Here is a 19030-nt window from a genome sequence, read left to right as displayed (position 1 = left end):
GCAGTACTAGCCCTTCAATTAAAGATACTACCTTCTACCATCTCCTACTAATGTTTTCTCCATTACCAGCTCTTGTCTTCTCCAGACAGAACCTTAATCAGCTGGCTTTCATTCATGCCCTGTGTACACAGGGTGACCAGATGTTCCAATATTAGGGGGTTTGTCTTGTATAGGCAACTATTACCCTCCACTCCTGTCCTGCTTTTTCACATTTGCTATCTGGTACAGGTGCTGGGTTCCTCCGGACCCTGGGAGAGCTCAACCCCCCTGCTCTGCCCCAGACCCTGCCCCCACCCCTTCTCCCAAGCCCTCACCCCAGCTCCACCTCTTCCTGCCCAGTTCCACCCCCTCCCCTGAGTGTACCCTGTCCACTGCTCCCCCTCCCCCCAGTGCCTCTTGCCAGGGGCAGCTCTAGGAATTCTGCCTCCCCAAGCACGGCAGGCAGGCTGCCTTCTGCGGCTTGCCTGCGGATGGTCCGCTAGTCCCACGGCTTCGGCGGGCCCTCCGCAGCGAAGCCACGGGACCAGCAGACCCTCCGCAGGCTTGCCTGCGGGAGGTCTGCTGAAGCTGCGGGACCAGTGGACCCTCCGCAGGCAAGCCGCCGAGGGCAGCCTGCCGCCCTCGCGGCGCTGGCAGAGTGCCCCCGTGGCTTGCCGCCCCAAGCACGTGCTTGGCGTGCTGGGGCCTGGAGCCGGCCCTGCCTCCTGCACACTGTGGAACAGCTGATTGTGGCGGGCAAGAGGTCCTGGGAGGAAGGAGGAGGAATTGATTGGCCGAGCCACCAGTGGGTGCCAGGTGCTGGGAAAAGGGGGGAGCTGGCTGCCAGTGGGTACTAAGCCTCCACTAATTTTTTTCCATGGGTCCACTTCCGGGACTGATGTCACTGGCCAATTGCGCTAGCCCACAGGGCCCCCCAAAGCATGGAGCCCAGAGGGTTCGTGTGCACCTAGCAGCCCTGCGGCCTGCCACAGTAGTGGTGATGGCCGGGTCCCCCTGGCCCTTTTAAATCACCCGCCCCCTCGGCAATTGTGTACAACAAGCACTGTGAAAGTCAAAACATAGCACAATCTATGTTTAAGGAAAATAAATATTCAGTATTATCACCATACTGATGTCACTGCCTCTCTTTCCTTGCAGCACTGAACTGAGAAACACTTAAGAAGATATAGTCTTTACTCTGTGAATCTTACAGCCTGATATAGAAAGAAACAAGAGTGAAAGCAAATAGCATTTTAGAGAATCATCAAGGAAAACCTTGGAAGAAATTGGATTTAAAAAAGATCAAGGAGCTCACTTTGTACACAGGAAGAAGAAGGCTGTTCCAAGGCTAGGGAACTGTGTGAAGAAGATAGTGGGAAAATGAGTTAAATGGAGTACATGGAGGTTGGTGTGGGGAAAAAAGTGGTTACTCTATACTAGCACCTTTCTCAATCCGAGAATCTGCACACAGTCCCAGAAGATAAGGATGTTTCTGCTAAACTAACCAACAATTAAATAGTTACTATTAATTTTTTATCAAGAGACTTCAGGTCACCATGCTGTTGAGCTGAATAAGAGCATTTCACACCTGTCTTAGATCTATTGGGCCTGAATCTTTTCTCATTTACATTACTTTTACATTGGTATGACTCCATTGACTTAAATTAAGTTGCCGTACTTATGATTTACATTTCTGTAATAAGACACAAACTCATTGTTTCTGTCTATCTGAAAACTCAGTCGGATAGCCCTGCATTTGTTTTATATTTTGATCTGTTGCAATCATAAGGTTCAGAAACTTCATTTCTTTTAAACTAAAGCATAACTCTGCAGCAGCTGATGAGGCCAAATGAAAAATGCTGGTACTGTGTACTACTGCATACAAACTCAATCTGACCCGGGGGAGCCCTAAGGAGAGGGAATTGGTCAGAACAAAGCGGGAAAGAGGGGAGAATTAGATGAAATGTAGGCAGTGATGTAGCAGTGCAGAGCATTGAAATTTAGCCCGAGAAGCTTGAACTTGAAGCAGAACAGGAGAGTAAACCATAGATACAAGGAAGGGAAAGGGAATATGATTAGAGTGACAGGATAGGAAGATAACTTTAGTGTCAGTGTTTTAGATAGACCAGAGAGAGAATGCAGAGATAGGGAGACCAGAGAAGAGGAGGTTGCAATAACCAAGGGAAGAGTTGACCAGGATTTCAGTAGTTGGGACACAGAGAAAGTATACTTTCTCGGCTCTATGAGCTAAGAGGTGAAAACATTATCTAAAAGTTGTATCTCTTTATTAGTGCCATTTCTGTTAGCAATTTCTTCCATTTTCAATGAGGACTACAAGACTTGTCAAACAAACAAAAAAGAAAAGAAGAAAGGAAAAGGTAACAAAACAAAAATGGTAAAGTTTGCATTTTGATTCTATTTCACAAGTAAATGTAATTTTGACCATTGCATAACTAAATAGAAATTATTTAAGAATATTGGATAGGTGTTGCAATATTAGCCTAGACAATATCAGAATATGTACAGTTGCCTTCTTTGAGAAAGGTGTGTATGTTTGGAACTACAGTTTCTAACACACACTTTTCCAAAATTGAAACATGGGATGTAGTGCAAGGTTTAACTGGATATTATACCATGTAATGTATAGTAACCTACTATAGAGTGCATAATGTCACATTATATGATGTTTTGAGAGATCATTTTTGGTTAAATAAGACACATGCAATGAAAACACTTGAATGTAATACATTTTTGGATACATATTAATTTGTTTATAAAGATCATGAAATATATATGTAGCTTAAAATTAGGCTTGGCATAATTCATTTTTAATATGTTTGACAGACAATATTGATATTCATTTTTAAGCATTTTTCTCAATTGGTATTTAGTTAAATTTTCACAGTTGTGAGAAGTTATAGTGGGGTCAGACAATGTGTGTAGTCAGATGATAATTATTTAATGACAGTAGAAGTTGAGATTCAAAAAGTTAAAGATTTGTAACCATTAAAACAGAAAATGTCAATGTCAAATGTCAAAATTTACAAATTAAATACCGTATGTACTCGTTCATAAGCCAAATATTTTTGGTAAAAAAGTGACGCATCAAAGAGCGGGGGTTGGCTTATAAACAGGTCTACACCAAAATTTGATGATTTTAAACTCTGTGGAATCATTGAATTGAATATCTAATACATTGTCATTTTGTTTACCTGCAGCGTCTTCAGGCATGGAACCCTGCAGCTCCCTGTGGCCACGGTTCGCTGTTCCCAGCCACTTACCGCAGCTCCCATTGGCTGAGGGGCTCCATGCCTGTGAATGCTCCAGGTAAACAAAACGCCCGATCTGCCAGCGGCTTACCCCGATGGGCTGGGAGCCAGTTTTCCAACCCCTGAAATACAGGGTCAGCTCATGAAAGGATCATACAGTTTTGGCTATTTTTACTTATCCATCCATATAGGGTCGGCTTATAAACGAACGGCTAATGAACAAGTATATGCATCGTCTTAAATCAAACTCTAATAAGTTTTCAAGCAGCATTTTTCTTACTTTGCCTATCTGTAAATTTCTGTTACTATCAATGGAAATATATTTTTTATCAGTTTGTGAATGTATGGTGAAATTGATGTTTATCAACACTTACTGATAAAAATCTAATCCTTACAGGCCTACTTAAAACTCATAATGAAAAATACAGGTAATGTATTGTTGAAAGAAATTTCAATTTTTTTCAGGAATGTGTTAGTGCCCAGAGACCCCAATCAGGATTGAGGGCCTATTGCTTTAGGTACTGTGTAAACACATACAAACCTAAGGTGCCTGTCATGAAGAGCTTAAGTCTAAAAAACAGCTCAAAGGCCTAATGCAACTCAATTAAACAGAGAAAGGTAGAGGAAATGATTATAGCATACAAACAAAGTGATTAAGGTGTGATGGGCCCATATTGTTAATTGTGTATGTGTTGGGTTGCCCCACCTTAAGGTGTCACCTGATGTACAAGGATACCACTGAGCCCGCCTGTTCCGCCAGCCTGGGCCCCTTTTGCTCTGTCTTGCTGAGACAGGCTCTTAAGCCTCCTCTGGCACACACACAGGCAGGGCCACACCCAGCTGCAGAAAGACACAAACACTGAGATCAGCTCTGGCAAAACTCAGCTTAAGGGATTTGCCGCAGCACTCAGGTGCTCACCTTCCTTGGAGAGCTGACCCAAAGGTATATTGTCTTGCATTGTATAGAAAGATGTGCACAGCGCAAGCTCATAAAAATTCGCCCTCTCCCTCAATGTGAAGAAAGATAAGCACAGCTTCTTGTCTCCCCCATCCCCCCCACCAGATATGGCTTGCACAAACTGGGTTTAATAATAAACAAAAACAAGTTTATTAACTATAAAAGGTAGATTTTAAGTGATTATAAGGCAGTGGTGGGCAACCTACGGCCCACGGGCCACACATGGCCCATCAGCGTAATCCGCTGGCGGGCCACGAGACAGTGTTTACAATGACCATCCGCAGCTCCCAGTGGCCACAGTTCACGGCTGCTCAGTTTATAGTTTATTTATTATTATCATTAATTGCAGTAACACCTTTTTCTTCTTCTTTGAGTGACATCTCCAGTGTGGAGGTTGTCAACCACCACCTTCCATCTTTTGCTGTTGCGAGAGGCACAGCATTGTAAAACTTCCACTCTTCTTTGGATACCAGCCCATCTGGCCATTTTTCCGATATAGCAGGCTTTCTTCCTCTGTGATCTTGCCTGACAGTCTGAGTGCTGGAATCAAGTCGCTCTGCGATTGATGATCAGTGTGTTCACAGAAATATGTTATTCTCCTACCTAGGATCTCAAGTAATTGTGCTATTTTTAAATTAATCCTTCTCATAATCTCATCTATAGTTCTGGTTATTCAGCTATATTATTTTTCCAATTTTCAGTAATCGATTGTATACGGGATGCCTGGTCACTCACATCAGTGCACTCAGTACTCTATTTTACACTGTCTTGCCTGGGTACAAGAAAGTGCCGATTGTAGTCAGATTGCAAGGCTTCTTTGCAGGTTTAATTATACTGTACAACTTTCCATGTCAGATTGTACTAGTGGGTAGTTTCAGAGGGAGGCCCCCAAATATCAGCCTTTCCTGAATCCCTTCTGGTAGGTCAATTGCATGCCACTTTGGTTAGGATTGGCTGCAGGCTTATTTAATTGCAGCCTACACTTGTCATGTCCAGTACTGTGTTTGGGCTTGGCAGTACTGCATCAGATTGTCTGCAATTGCTTATTTGACCTGTGTCCCTGGCTATATTGCAGATAGCTGAAGGCTGTTCCACTATCTGCAACCATGGTTATGTTCAGTGGTAGATGCTGCTGCCCCTTGGAATGATTACCCAGGGCACCTAGGGACTCAAATCATAGACCTGTACCCCATTGTGCTAGGCACTGCATGAACACACAAAAAAAGACTGTTCCAGTCCAAAGGAATTTAGAAGCTTCTGTTTCTTCTTTCTTTCTTTGTTTTTATGTATGTATGTATGTATTTATGTACTTAGTATAGGATGGGGTTAGGCTTAGGAATGGCAGGAGTTGAGTAAATTGGAGCAAGAAAGTGGGATAAAATAAGGAAGGGAAAAAGAAACTGAGGAAGGAGAAATGGAAATGAATAAAGGAAATAAGGAGAGGAAGAAGAGAATGGAAGCAGGGATAGTGAGACTGGAAACAGAGGGATTGTGAGCGAGATAGACAGGAGAAGAGGAAAAACAATGAATTAGCACACAGAAAAGAATTATTTTTGTTACAAATTGTACAAGGGGCCAGATTCTATTTTCATGCACACTAGTCAGAGTAACTGCACTGACATTTTAAAGGTATATGCTTTATTTGGGTTCCAGACAGATGCTTTTCCAAGCCAGCCTTCAAATCAGTTGTAATAAATTGTAGGATTGAAGTCTATGTAGTTTAAAGCTGCCTGTTCCCTACCACTTTCCAACTGTTAACTTATGCCAAATAGTGGTAGACACTTATTTTATCCAAATATTCCTTCTTCTTCCTTGAAAATGGTCATAGTTCTACAGGCTCTGGGCCAGATTCTGTCCTCAGTTACAGTGTTGTAAATCCTGATAGTGTTTAGGCTGAAGAGGGAGTCATTGAATAAATAGAATATTCACTTTCTAATTCTGGAAAAAGAGTCTAACCATTCGTTCACGTGTGAACACTTGGCAATGTTGGCGGTAGCAGGAGGAAGCTTTAAACTACATACATTCCAATCCCACAATTTATTACACCTGATTTGAAGCTGTCTTGATAAACTAGTCAGGATTACTGTGAAAGCCTAAACCCTTTAAAAAATATGTCAAATATTCGATTTTGCCTTCTCAGTGAAAATACATTGGACTTCTAGTTGCCACTCTTTTACGTCATGAGACATAGAAGGATATCACTCTTCACATATGTCATTACTTATACTATTAGTTCAGCTTTGATGAATTTATCTACTTCCAGTCCATAAATTAGAACTTTTGTAGTGACGCTGCTGACATCAGACCTGTCCATGAGCGCTGTAGTGTGAAGACTATAAATACATCAGTTTCACATTCATAGTATATATGCAGAGATACACGCTTTTTTTTTTTTAGGTTTTTTTTTTTTAGTTTTTGAGCGAGAGCAAGTGCTTTCAAACTATAAGATGGAACTGATTAATTTTAACGGTGTTTTTGAATAAGGTCAGCCTCACCATGGATCTGTGGATGACAAGACAGATAAAACGCGATACAACAATGCTTGAATTGGGAAGTATAGGTGTCTATGCCAGACCTTCACTTTTCACTGCTGTCAGTTGAAAAAATAATTAAAAGATAATTTTATATGCCATAACTTTTTTCCAAGTTTGAGTAATGAGAGAGTTAATTTAAAGGTAGGATTTGTGATCCTTGATTTGTGATCTTTTAGTGGAATTACGATTAGCAAAACTCCAGTAGAAAATACATACATTTCTAAAATTGCAAGCACAAATGTTCAAATTTAAACGTAAACTTTACATTCTGGTGTCCTAGTGATAATGATCTGTACTAATGTGCGAGAGACACACGTGCCATTGCTAGTTCAGATCTCTTGTTGGGATTTTGTAGAGGCAGAGTGCTCAGTGGTTACTTTTTTGACTGATTAAATAGAATTACAGATTCCATCTACAAATCCTGATTCAGAAAAGCACTGAAGGACATGCTGAAGTCCATCGCTATTCAAAAAAAGCACTTAAAATCACGTTTAAGTCCCATTGACGTCAATAAGACTGAAACACATACTTAAAGTTAAGCATGTACTTAAGCACAGTTCCAGAATAAAGATGTTTTAATTAAGGGAGACCAGAGTCATGTTTATCCTCTGCAACTAGAAGGGTGGCCAAAGTATGCAGACCATTGAGGATAAATTTGTTTTGATTCTCAGATACAGAGAACCCATAAAACAAAGAAAACAAAACCAAACCAAACCCTAAATGTAGAAACAGTAGAATAGAATTTTTTTTGTTTAATCTTAATCATTTCTCTGGTTTGTATGTATTTATTTAGCTGAACATTTTTGTGTTTTGGTTCAAACTATTTACTACACAAACTCAAAAGAATCCCTCACTGTGGATGGTGATTAACATAATTAAAAATGTCATCCTTTCATAGTCATTGAGTTAGACCTTTTTCATTATCAGTTCATTTTTTTGCATCCGACACAAAAATGGCATGTACAGTATGACATCTAGGTGCTGTTAACCATAGGACACGTTTCCCCCCATAGCAACAGGTGTTCTCTCTCTTTCCAAGGCATCTATAGCTAGGGTGAAGTGTGCTAATAGTTGTTTCTTACCACCACCATATAGTAATGGTGTCACAAAAGTGTTTGGCTTGGGCTGTTGACTTCAGCCTGAGTCTCAGGGTGGGGCTGTTGGTCGGAAGGAATTAGTTGTAGTGAGCCAAAAGAAGCGTTAATATTTCTAGTCTATCTCCCACATGAAAATTATTAGCCCAACACACCAAGGGCACGCTGGAGAAGAGCCAGCCCTTCATTCATTTCTGCTCCTTCTCACCTCCGCACATTACCCGCCCAGATGCCCTGGCATTTGTGGTTGCCCTGCGCGATGCTTGCAGAGGTGGGATGGAAGTGGGGCAAGCAGCTCGACTGACTCATGCGCCTTACACAGGCATGAGGCTCTCTCCGGGGCTGTACTGCACAGTGTGGTTGACATGAATTGACGCAGGGTGGAGAGGGCTGGTGTTTGCTTCCTTTCTTGGCAGCGGGGGAGCAGTTCAGGAGAAAGAGCTGGATTAACTAGCGGTGCGAGAGGCTGAGCTCTCCAGGTCCTCGAAGAAGCGGGCGTGAGTCCCATGGCTAGAAAGGGGGAAGCAGCCGCGCAAAGGAAGTGCGCAGCCTCCATTTTGGCAGAGGGAGCGAGGAGAGCCTGGCTCTCAGGGTCTTGCAGCCTTTGCCGCTCTGAGCCCCGCGGACCACCCCAGGGCATTGCCTGGGGCGCCCTGCGAGTGTCACTGCAAGGCAGAGGCGCTTCCAACTGGCCCCTATCTGAGCCTCAGCTTGGCTTGAATTGGTCCCAAGTTCCCCGCAGCAGCTTCCGACAAAATGGAGGACGTTACCACCACTACCACCACCACCACCAGCAGCAGCTTCTCCAGGAGCCATGGCGGCTGCTGATATGGCTCCCTCCCCCAGCGTGGGTGGGAGTCTAGTGGAGGAGGCGAGGAGACTCCTGAGTGGGACGTGGGTGTGGAGAGTCTCTGCCCCGGGGGAGGGGACTGTGTGTTCTTTCGCTCTTCTGTGGGGGAGGGTTTCCATTAGCCACACTGTCCTTCATGGAAATGGCTCCAACCTAGGTTCATAGCCTTGCCGGGGGGCGGGGCCCAACCTATAAGAAGCTGTGGACGAGCTGTGCCCGCCCTGCCGTCGGCGAGCATGGGGTAATTACCGTCTGCCCACGAGTGGGGCTGTTGCCCATAGGCACTCTGCACAAGGATGGGCTAGGGTAATACACTGTACTCTCCCCACCCCAGCAGTTGTCTGGATGAGTGTGGCCAGCCTTGCACCCATACTTCTGCAAGTTACTGTCAAACAGCTGCCCTGGGAACTGGGGCGGAGCCCCCATCGCTTCCCAGACCCAATACCCGGGCATTAGAACTGCTGCTGCTAGTGGGCAAGGAAATTCAGGTTTCTCTAACCTGATGGATCAAAGTGGGACGAACTGTGGGCGTGGTTAGAAGAATGATTGGCAGCTTTTAGACCCAATCTGCTGCAGGATGATCTGATGGACGGACGGTCCGTCCAGTCGGCTTGCCAATCGCTAAAGCTCACCCTCTGTGGGAGCCAATGGGGGGGTTACGGAGGCCGTTCTTCCCCAAGCTCGGTTGGCCCTGCTCCTCCTTCCCCTCGCTAGCAGCTGCGCTTAGCCCGGGACTGGACCGAGTTAGAGTTGAGGCGGCGGAGGAGTAGCGCGGAGTGCGTGTGACCGGGGGGAGGGGGAGACTCGAGCCTGTGAGCGGTGGGGAGCTGGGTAAGGTGGGGACGGGGAGTGCCGCACCCTAAGGGCGGACAGGGGGGCAGCTGGAGGCTCAGAGCTGCCCCTAGGGCGGGGATGGGAGGGGAGCCGCCGTGCCTCACAGCCACCGGGGCTAAGTGCCCCACTGTGGCGTCGCTGCTGCCGCCTCTCGTCACAGAGAGGGGTGGGTAGGACTGGGGCAGCCCCAGTGACAGTCTCGGTGTGGTGGCGGCGGAGGGGGTAAATCGGAGGCGGGCTGGGGCAGAATCGAGGGCGCAGGGGCATTTGGGGGAGGGGTGTTTCAGTTTTAGCGCCTCCTATTTTAAGTCGCTCCCTCCGGCTCCAGGCCCTCGGCTGTTGTTGTGCCCCGTTTCCTCGCTCCCTCCCGCCCGCGTGTGTCTCCCTCCCTTGCCCGGCGCTGAGCTCCGCGGATCCTGCTGCCGCCGCCGGTGCTCCCCTCCCGTATTGTTTGGCTGGGTGTCTCTAATGGCGGACAGGAGGCGGCAGTGCTGTTGGCTGACTGCAGGGGGGCAAACCCGAGACCCGGGGCAACTGCTTAGGGAGGGTTATTCCAGCACAGAGGAGTGGCTACTGAGGGCTCTGTGCCCCCCGCGGCAGGGGGCTCCGCTAAGGGACTGTTTGGGCAAGTTAGCAGAGCCCTCCTCTGCTGCCGGGCTGCCTCTTACTTGCACCTTCCCAGGAAAGGCCCCGGGGCAGATCCATGCAATCCTTCCTTCAGCGGGGAGCTGGATGTCTCTTTGGGGCGATACCCCATAACCCACTGGGAAGGCCATGTGTAGGAGTTGGGGGGGGGTGAGGGAAGTGGCGGGCAATGCAAGTAATACCTGCCCAGGCAAAGGGGACGCTGCTGACTCCCCAGGCCGCATGTTAATCCCCCTGCCTTTCCCCCAGGCTCCAGCCCAGTTTGGTGCAGCCTTGGCAGAGACCAGAAAGGAGAGGAGCTCCATTGTGAGTGATATTTATGTATCTATTTCTGCCTCAAGTAGCCCTGTCTTTGGGGAGGGGTCAACCCCCTTCTCCGTTATGGTGTGGGAATCGGGGTAAGAGGAGGAGCGTCCGGCATAGGGTGGGGGAGATGCCTGGGTGCAGCAGCTGCTTCCCTGGGGCGAAGCCCCTGTAATGTCTGTGAGACGGCTCCTCCTCGGGTTGGGCGCTGCTGCTGCAGGCATCGTTCCTGCAATACCAACTCCAGCAAGCAGACGACGGGCTCCTGCCGCTCTCACGTTACTCAGCTGGGGAGGGGGGAGGGCATGTTTCGGCTGCCCTCTAGAGTTTTAGATTGTACATTAAAATACACAACGTGACACATTTAGCCATCTTTAATTTTATATCTTTCCTGTAACCTGCCTGTGGGAGTACGGGGGAAGGCAGAGATCTAAACTAATCCAGTAATTCGCAGAGCCTATTCCAGTCTCTGGCCTTTGTGTAGTTGGATCAGTTCTTGCTGCCTGCGGGTTTGCTTGGGTGATTCTGTCTGGTGCCATTGGGGTTTCACGTGTCACAGCAAGGTTCCCTTGTTAAGCAACCATCTGTCTTGCTCTTTCCCCAAAACCGCTGATGTCACCTGAGAAACCCACACCTTGTCACTAATCCGTTTCAGTGTCTTATCAGTATGGGATTTTCGAAGCAGATTGTGTTCTCTGTTAGGTGTTAGCTTACCTAAGGAGAAACGACTATTGATCCCTTTTCACCTAGGTTCTGGGTGTAACTTGTCGTAGGTTTGCACCTTTTTAGTAATGTCTTTTTCTGCGCCCTGTGGAATCACGAATCCCAAAATTACAAAGTAGCGCAGTGAAGGCGAAAGTAATAGTATCTATAGACACAATGTATTTTGAGAGCTCACGAGACTGGATGCTGTCGGTGCTGTCGGTCCCCACTAGAGGCCGCTGCAACGATCTATTGATTGCACTGAAACATCTCGTTAACAAACGTGGTGGAGGCAGAACAAAACAAGAAGTCAGCACATACTTTGGGCAGTAAGTTCAATTTTGTGTAGAAGTATTCTAAATCTGAAAATATTCCTAAACATGTACATCTTGTTTGATATCTTAATATTACAGAGCATAGTCAAAGAAAGTAAAAAGTTCTTTTCCAGTAGCATTGGACAATGACTACATTGCACTTATTATGTACATAGATACAGAGACTAGGTGGCTCCCTAAATAAATCCACAGCTCTAATTCTTTGGCATTCATGTTTGGATTTATTCTGAAATTCTAAAATGAGCAGTGACACTGACCATTAGAACTCCCACAGCCTCTAACTATTAAAGAGCTTGTTCTAATATAATCTCTGACTTGTTGCAGTACCTTATTTTTAATGTTTATGTTTGTATTCTGCCTGTGGTATAAGGCTACCTTCCAGCCTCAGCTCTTTATATGTTCTAGCATAATAACTATTGTAGAGTTTGTCTGTAGTACATATTGCTGTAATATCTAAGTTCTGAGTAACATAACTTATGTCAGCATTGCAGAATTCTACTAGTCTTCTCACTCAGGGCAAGTAACTGCTTTTAGAATGAGTGAATAAACATAATTAGGTTGATTTATCATCATAATCATCACCACCGCTATCACAATGGCAAAGGGAAGGCAAGTAGATTATTGTGCCTGGACTAGTACATTTTCATGACCATCTTGCATGGCCGTCTGCTAGAAAACAAGAATAGCTTTATGCAATACTCTTTCTGTATAAAAGTATAGATAAGAACCAAACATCTTGAACCATCATAGTGTTCTAAAGGCAGATGTATAGAGCAAATCCCTTTTTATAAAGCCTCTATTTAACTGTATTAATAAACTAAGTCACTTTTAGTTCTTCATTGATCCAAAATCTTTTGTTCCATTCTACTGTTTCTTTTTCTTTGAAATAAAAGGTTGGAAGGGATTGTTTTGACAATATATATAAAAACAAAGTTAATGTGAAATTCTGTATCTGAGCACATGTGAAGGCGTGTGGGACCAAGGTCTCAGTTGACTTTTTTTTTTTCCAACTCTTTTAGTAGATTTTGTTGACTTGGTCTTGGCTATTTGTTGTGCCTTGTCCAGCACTACCATTTTTACATTGCTGTGGCATCTTTCATCCTCAAAACTTTGTATTGTACAGAGAACTGCTGAAATCTATCTTACATCTTTTATGGTGGATGGCAACCAAACAGAGACAGTGGATAATAGGGGAAATGGGAAATTTGATCAAGGACATTAGGGCCAGTACTGCTACTAATGAAAAATGCTACAAAATCTTTGACACTTGTGCAGAGTAGGCATTTTTTGTTAGATTTTCTTCCAAAAGGCCTGTTTTCCTCAAATGGCAATGAATTCTATCTAAAGTACCCTAGAATGGTGAAGGGTTGTGGTGCAGGCAGCCTAGTCGGATCAAACCTGTTGGGGAGAGAGTTTGTCTAGTCCAGGAAGCTGGGTAAAAACTTGTTTAATGTAGACCTTGTAACTGTGTGTGTTTAGAGTCTTCTTGGCTAGCAGAGTTCAGTTTTGTTTCCTGTCAAAAGCAGTTAACTGCAACTTGTTTTATTATTAAAGCCACATTTTTGCGTCAGTGATTTAGGTTATGTCTACACTAGCACTTATGTCAGCAAAACTTTTGTTGCTCAGGAATGTGAAAAAACATCACTGTGAGCTCCATTAAGTTTTCCTGGCATAAGCACTCGTGCACAGCGCACTGTTGGTTGGAGACACTCTCCTGCCAACATAGTTACCGCCGCTCATTGAGCTGGGTTTATTATGTCGATGGGAGAGAACTCTCTTGTTGGCATAATGTGACTACATGAGTGCTCTTACAGCAGCACAGCTATATCACTGTGCCACTGTAAGCTTGTAAGTGTAGACATGGCCTTGATCATGTTGCCTTTCTGGAGCTTGTGACTTAGTAGCTTTCTTATGGATGGGAGACTAAGTTCTCTTTGAACTCTGTTCCTTACTGCATGTAGGCTGCCTGCTAGTCACAAATGTTGCTGAAAGTGGAAATTAGTATGTCTTGTTGGTTTCTTGTTCTTTGTGCAGGACCAAAGCTCATTTCCTAGTCACTTGAGTTCTAATACTGTTAGGAGAAATCTATCACCTGAAAGATATTAAGAAATGGGCTAGGAATATAAAGACACCTATGGTGTAGAGTTAACTTTTATGTCCCTTTTCACTTGATACCTTGATATATTGATTAAACTCTACTTGCATGTACTTAAATAGTGATTTTGTGCAGTTTAAGGCCTCTTCCAGTTTCTGGAAGTGATCAGTTACAAGACAAAACTTAATTAATCTGTGAAACTCAGTGCCACTAGATATCACTGAGTCCAAGAGCTTTATAGGATTATATCAAATTACATGATAGGATTAAATTTTTTAAAAAGAAAGGATAAAAACTTAATGCTTCAGGACTTAACTCTTGTCAGTTAGTGATTATCTTAAGAGACTTCTTATAAACCATTATTTCATAAGTTGTCCACTACAGGGTTTCTTGCATCTTCCTCTGAAGCATTTGGTACTGGTCATGGACACAATAGCGGTTTAGGTGAATCATTGTTCTTATCTGATATGGCAGTTTCTGTGGTCATGAAACAACCAGGCTGCTTTCTGCCGAGTATCTAATTTGGGGCTCTTGTTAACAGTCTAACTTGTACTGGGGTTTGTTCAAATTATTTTAACTGGGAAATGTTTACAAAGTTATTTCTGTTAATGTTTGTAATTTAGGTTGTGAAAGTCTTACTAATTCAGCATATCCAATATAAATCAAGGTCATTCAATTCTGTACTCCAAATGAGCATTTTCAGACTTGACACTAAAACCCATTTGAAGTAGAATCTTGTGTGGGCGGTAGCTCCAAAGGGGGTGTGTGTGTTTTTTGTTAAATGTTTAAACTCCCTTCTGTCCCCATCCTGCACCCAGTCACACTGAATGATTATTTAATGATGATCTCATGCTTTGGGTGGTAGTCTCACTTCAAGATTTACATTCAAGATTTTCAGTAACTTAAATTTAAATCTTCCTTTGCTATTGCACTTCAGGTGTGCACTGTTTTAAATCTCTAGAACATTCAGCATTTAAGTGTATTGCCTTTTCATAGAATGCTCAACATATTTTTGCAGACTGATTTATTGCAAGAAACTACGTACATGGAATACTATATTCATTTAAATAAATGTAGCATGCCTTCATTTTTGTGCATGCTGAAAAAGCTTTATTGTTGGGTTACCTGGAAAAAAAATTTTTTTTTTTAATTGCCATTTCACCAAACGTGCTAATCCGGGCTGGAGCCCCGTGGTATGACAGGTGCAATAATGATATCTAGAAAGACATGGTCCCTGCCACAAAGAATTTTTCTTTCTTTCTAGCATGGGAAGTGATGAAGGTGGAAAAAGAATGTTACCCCCTTTTTTCCTTCCCCAGTCTTGGATACTATGTGAATTACCTATGTGCACGTTTTAACAATACCAAATCACTTAAAAGTATTGTCCTTCTGCTCTGTTCCCACCTGACTTAATTGTCATTAGCTGGACCAGAAGTAGGTCATTAGAAGAGGGTAGTAGCCTTACATTAGTTTAGTAAGGGCATTCTATCTGCATAGATTGATAGACTCTAGGACTGGAAGGGACCTCGAGAGGTCATCGAGTCCAGTCCCCTGCCCTCATGGCAGGACCAAATATTGTCTAGACCATCCCTAATAGACATTTATCTAACCTACTCTTAAATATCTCCAGAGATGGAGGTTCCACAACTTCCCTAGGCAATCTCTTCCAGTGTTTAACTACCCTGACAGTTAGAAACTTTTTCCTAATGTCCAACCTAAATCTCCCTTGCTGCAGTTTAAGCCCATTGCTTCTTGTTCTATCATTGGAGGCTAAGGTGAACAAGTTTTCTCCCTCCTCCTGATGACACCCTTTTAGATACCTGAAAACTGCTATCATGTCCCCTCTCAGTCTTCTCTTTTCCAAACTAAACAAACCCAATTCCTTCAGCCTTCCTTCATAGATCATGTTCTCAAGACCTTTAATCATTCTTGTTGCTCTTCTCTGGACCCTCTCCAATTTCTCCACATCTTTCTTGAAATGCGGAGCCCAGAACTGGACACAATACTCCAGCTGAGGCCTGACCAGCGCAGAGTAAAGCGGAAGAATGACTTCTCGTGTCTTGTTTACAACACACCTGTTAATGCATCCCAGAATCACGTTTGCTTTTTTTGCAACAGTATCACACTGTTGACTCATATTAAGCTTGTGGTCTACTATGACCCCTAGATCTCTTTTTGACATACTCCTTCCTAGACAGTCTCTTCCCATTCTGTATGTGTGAAACTGATTGTTCCTTCCTAAGTGGAGAACTTTGCATTTATCTTTATTGAACTTCATTTACCTCAGACCATTTCTCCAATTTGTCCAGATCATTTTGAATTTTAACCCTGTCCTCCAAAGCAGTTGCAATCCCTCCCAGTTTGGTATCGTCCGCAAACTTCATAAGCGTATTTTCTATGCCAACATCTAAATCATTGATGAAGATATTGAACAGAACCGGTCCCAAAACAGACCCCTGCGGAACCCCACTTGTTATACCTTTCCAGCAGGATTGGGAGCCATTAACAACTACTCTCTGAGTACGGTTATCCAGCATGAGGCATCACAGTGGAAAGCACGAAGATGGCTGTCAGAAAAGGTCAAACTGGCATTTGAGGTTGGCATAAATGTGGCCGAGCAGAAAGGATGGGGGAAAGTTGATAGTTATAATTACGGTTGCAACAGCGTACTGAGGCATAAATTGAACCATCTGTCATCTCTCTTCCCTCCCTCTTTTCCCTTCCAATTAAAAAAAAAAAAGGAAAAGTGCAAGCTGGAGTTGCACGCTGGGAAGGATTTCTTTGATTTGTGTAAGTTAGGTGTACATTGCCACCATGGTAATGAATGCTATATACATGCCTATTAAAAAATTACTATGCTAACTTCACATACCTTTTACCTCAGTTCAAGATCAATTTTCATAGTGTTTAAGGCCAGAAAGGACCAACAGATCGTCTAGTCTGATCTGTATATCACAGGCCAACAGCACCACCCAGCAATTGCTTAAATTAGATCGAAGTATTACAACTCACAAAGACTAGACTTATGTGTCACAGGCAGAGAATAGCGGGGCCCAAGGTACCCCAGTGCCTGAGGCCCTGCAACGGCAGGGAAATTATTGTTAGATATACCCAGATAATCCTGGCAAGTGATCACGATCCATGTACTGCAGAGGAAGGCGATCACAATCGCGTTCACTGCCAGTGTGACCTGGGGCAATATTTCTTCCCGACCCTACATATGGCAATCAGCTAGACCCTGAGCATGTGGGCAAGAGCCAAGTACCTGAGAGAGAATGCTCCGTGCCACTTCTTAGCCGTGGTACACTCTGCCCAATGTCCCAGCTACAGCTGTGGCCATCCCGAATGCTTCAGAGAAAGGAGACCAAAAAAGCTCCCCCTCCTGCCCCAAATACATTGGGGTGCGTGTGTGTATTTTGCAGGCTATCCCTTCCTGACCTCTGCAGCTGGCCTGCTGAAATCCTGAAGCATGAGCTTTTAGGAATGTAAGGGTATGGCTACATCTGGAATTTCAAAGCGCTGCCCCGGCAGCGCTGCGGGAGCGCTGCCGCGGCAGCGCTTTGAAGTGTGAGTGTAGTCAGAGCAGCAGCGCTGGGAGAGAGCTCTCCCAGCGCTGCATGTAAACCACATCCTTTACGGGTGTAGCGTGCAGCGCTGGGAGCCGCGCTCCCAGCGCTGCTGCCCTGATTACACTGACGCTTTACAGCGCTGTATCTTGCAGCGCCCAGGGGGGTGTTTTTTCACACCCCAGTTGCAGCGCTGTAAAGTGTGAGTGTAGCCAAGGCCTAAGAGAGAAACCTGAAGTGAGCCCCAGGGCTGCTGAGTCATACCTTTTATCACAAGCAACCCCATCATACAATCACTCCTATAAATATGTCCAGCTCTCTTAAAAAGTTGTCTCTCCCCTCTCCCCTATCCCCATTGGTAGGCTGTTCCAGAATCTCACTCCTTTGATGACTAGAAACTGTCTTCTAATTTCCAGCCTGAATTTGTTCATGGACAATTATATCCATTTGTTCTTGTGTCAGTACTGTCGTTTAGCTTAAATAGGTCTTCACCCTCCCTGGTATTTATCCCCTGATGTATTTATAGAGAGTAATCATATCGCCTCTCTGCCTTCTTTTTTGCTAGACTAAAAAGGCCAAGCTGTTCCATTCTCTCATAAAATATGCCCTCCATTCCCCTGATGATTCTAATAGTTCTCTATACCTGTTCCGGTTTGAATTAATCTTTCTTGAACATGGGTGACCATAATTGTATACAGTATTCCAGATGAGGTCTTATGATGCATTGTACAATTGCATTAATACTACTTTATCTCTACTGGAAATGCCTCATCTGCTGCATCCTAGGATCATGTTTGCCTCTTTTGCAACTGCATCACAATGGTGGCTCATAATCATCCTCTGATCAACCCACGCACTCTGGTTTCTCTCATCCTCTGTCACTTCCAGATGATAAGCCCCCAGCTTGTAGCAGAAATTCTTATTATTAGGTTGTAAGTGCATTACCTTGCACTTTGTGCTATTGAACTGCATTCCATTTCTATCACTTCAGTCTTCAAGGTCATTCAGATCTTCCTGTATAACATTCTGATCCTCCTTTATATTGATGATGCCTCCCTACTTTGTGTCATCAGCAAATTTCATTAGCACATTCCTACTTCTTGTGCCAAGGTCATTTATAAAAGTATTGAATAAGTTCCAAGACAGTTTCTTAAGGAACTCCACTAGTAACCTCCATCCAGTCTAGTAATTCATCTTTCAGCACAACCCTTTGCCTTCTCCCCTTTAGTCAGTTCCTTATCTACCTTACAATTTTATACTGATCCCCATCTCCCCTAATTTAGCTAATAATTTCACTGTAGTAGCATGTGAAAAGCCTTACTGAAGTCCAAATATATTAAATCTAATGCCCTTCCCTTAACTATAAAAATAATTAATTTTCTTAAGGAAATCTTGTTAGTCTGACATGATCTGCCTTTGGTGGTAAACTCATATTCATTAGATTTATTTCCCTCCATGAATTTAATTATTCTTTCCGTCACAGTTTTAAAGCCTCACATACTATGGAGGTCAGACTAACAGGTCTGAAACTGCCTTAATCACCTTTTTCCCTTTTTTGAACATCGGTATGATGTTTGCTATTCTCCAGCATATGGTACTTCCCCTGAATAGCTATTTATTAAAAATCCTTGATACAGGAGTAGCAATTTCATGTGCCTGTTCTTTCAGGATTCTGGGATGGAAATGATCTGGTCCTCCCAGTTTGAGCGCATCAAGCTTCTAAAGCTTTTCTTCCACCTTAGATGTGGTGATTTCCATATCTAGACACTCATTTCTGTTAGCTGTACTGCCTTAATGCATGTGCTCCCTATTATCATCCTTTGCCTCGATTTTCAGTTAAGTACTCATTTAGTTTTTGGGCCATAC

General features: G+C 43.9%; 1 protein-coding gene across 12 annotated transcripts in view; it reads left to right on the top strand.

Moving 5' to 3' along the window:
* The first annotated feature begins 8292 nt into the window (after positions 1-8292).
* Positions 8293-19030, top strand: part of ZMYM2 (zinc finger MYM-type containing 2) — a 212955-nt gene continuing 202217 nt past the window's right edge. For 2 of the 12 annotated variants that reach the window (XM_050937129.1, XM_050937128.1), the window contains exons 1-2: positions 9370-9515; positions 10413-10469. The gene's annotated coding sequence lies outside the window, so the exon portion shown is untranslated. Of the gene's footprint in view, positions 8332-9369; positions 9516-10412; positions 10470-19030 lie in introns of those variants that run through there. The other 10 variants (XM_050937117.1, XM_050937116.1, XM_050937126.1 and 7 more) reach the window with 8 other exon arrangements.

The sequence above is a fragment of the Gopherus flavomarginatus genome, chromosome 1, assembly GCF_025201925.1.
Source record: "Gopherus flavomarginatus isolate rGopFla2 chromosome 1, rGopFla2.mat.asm, whole genome shotgun sequence".
NCBI lineage: Eukaryota > Metazoa > Chordata > Testudines > Testudinidae > Gopherus > Gopherus flavomarginatus.
This window is presented reverse-complemented; position numbering and strand designations above follow the sequence as displayed.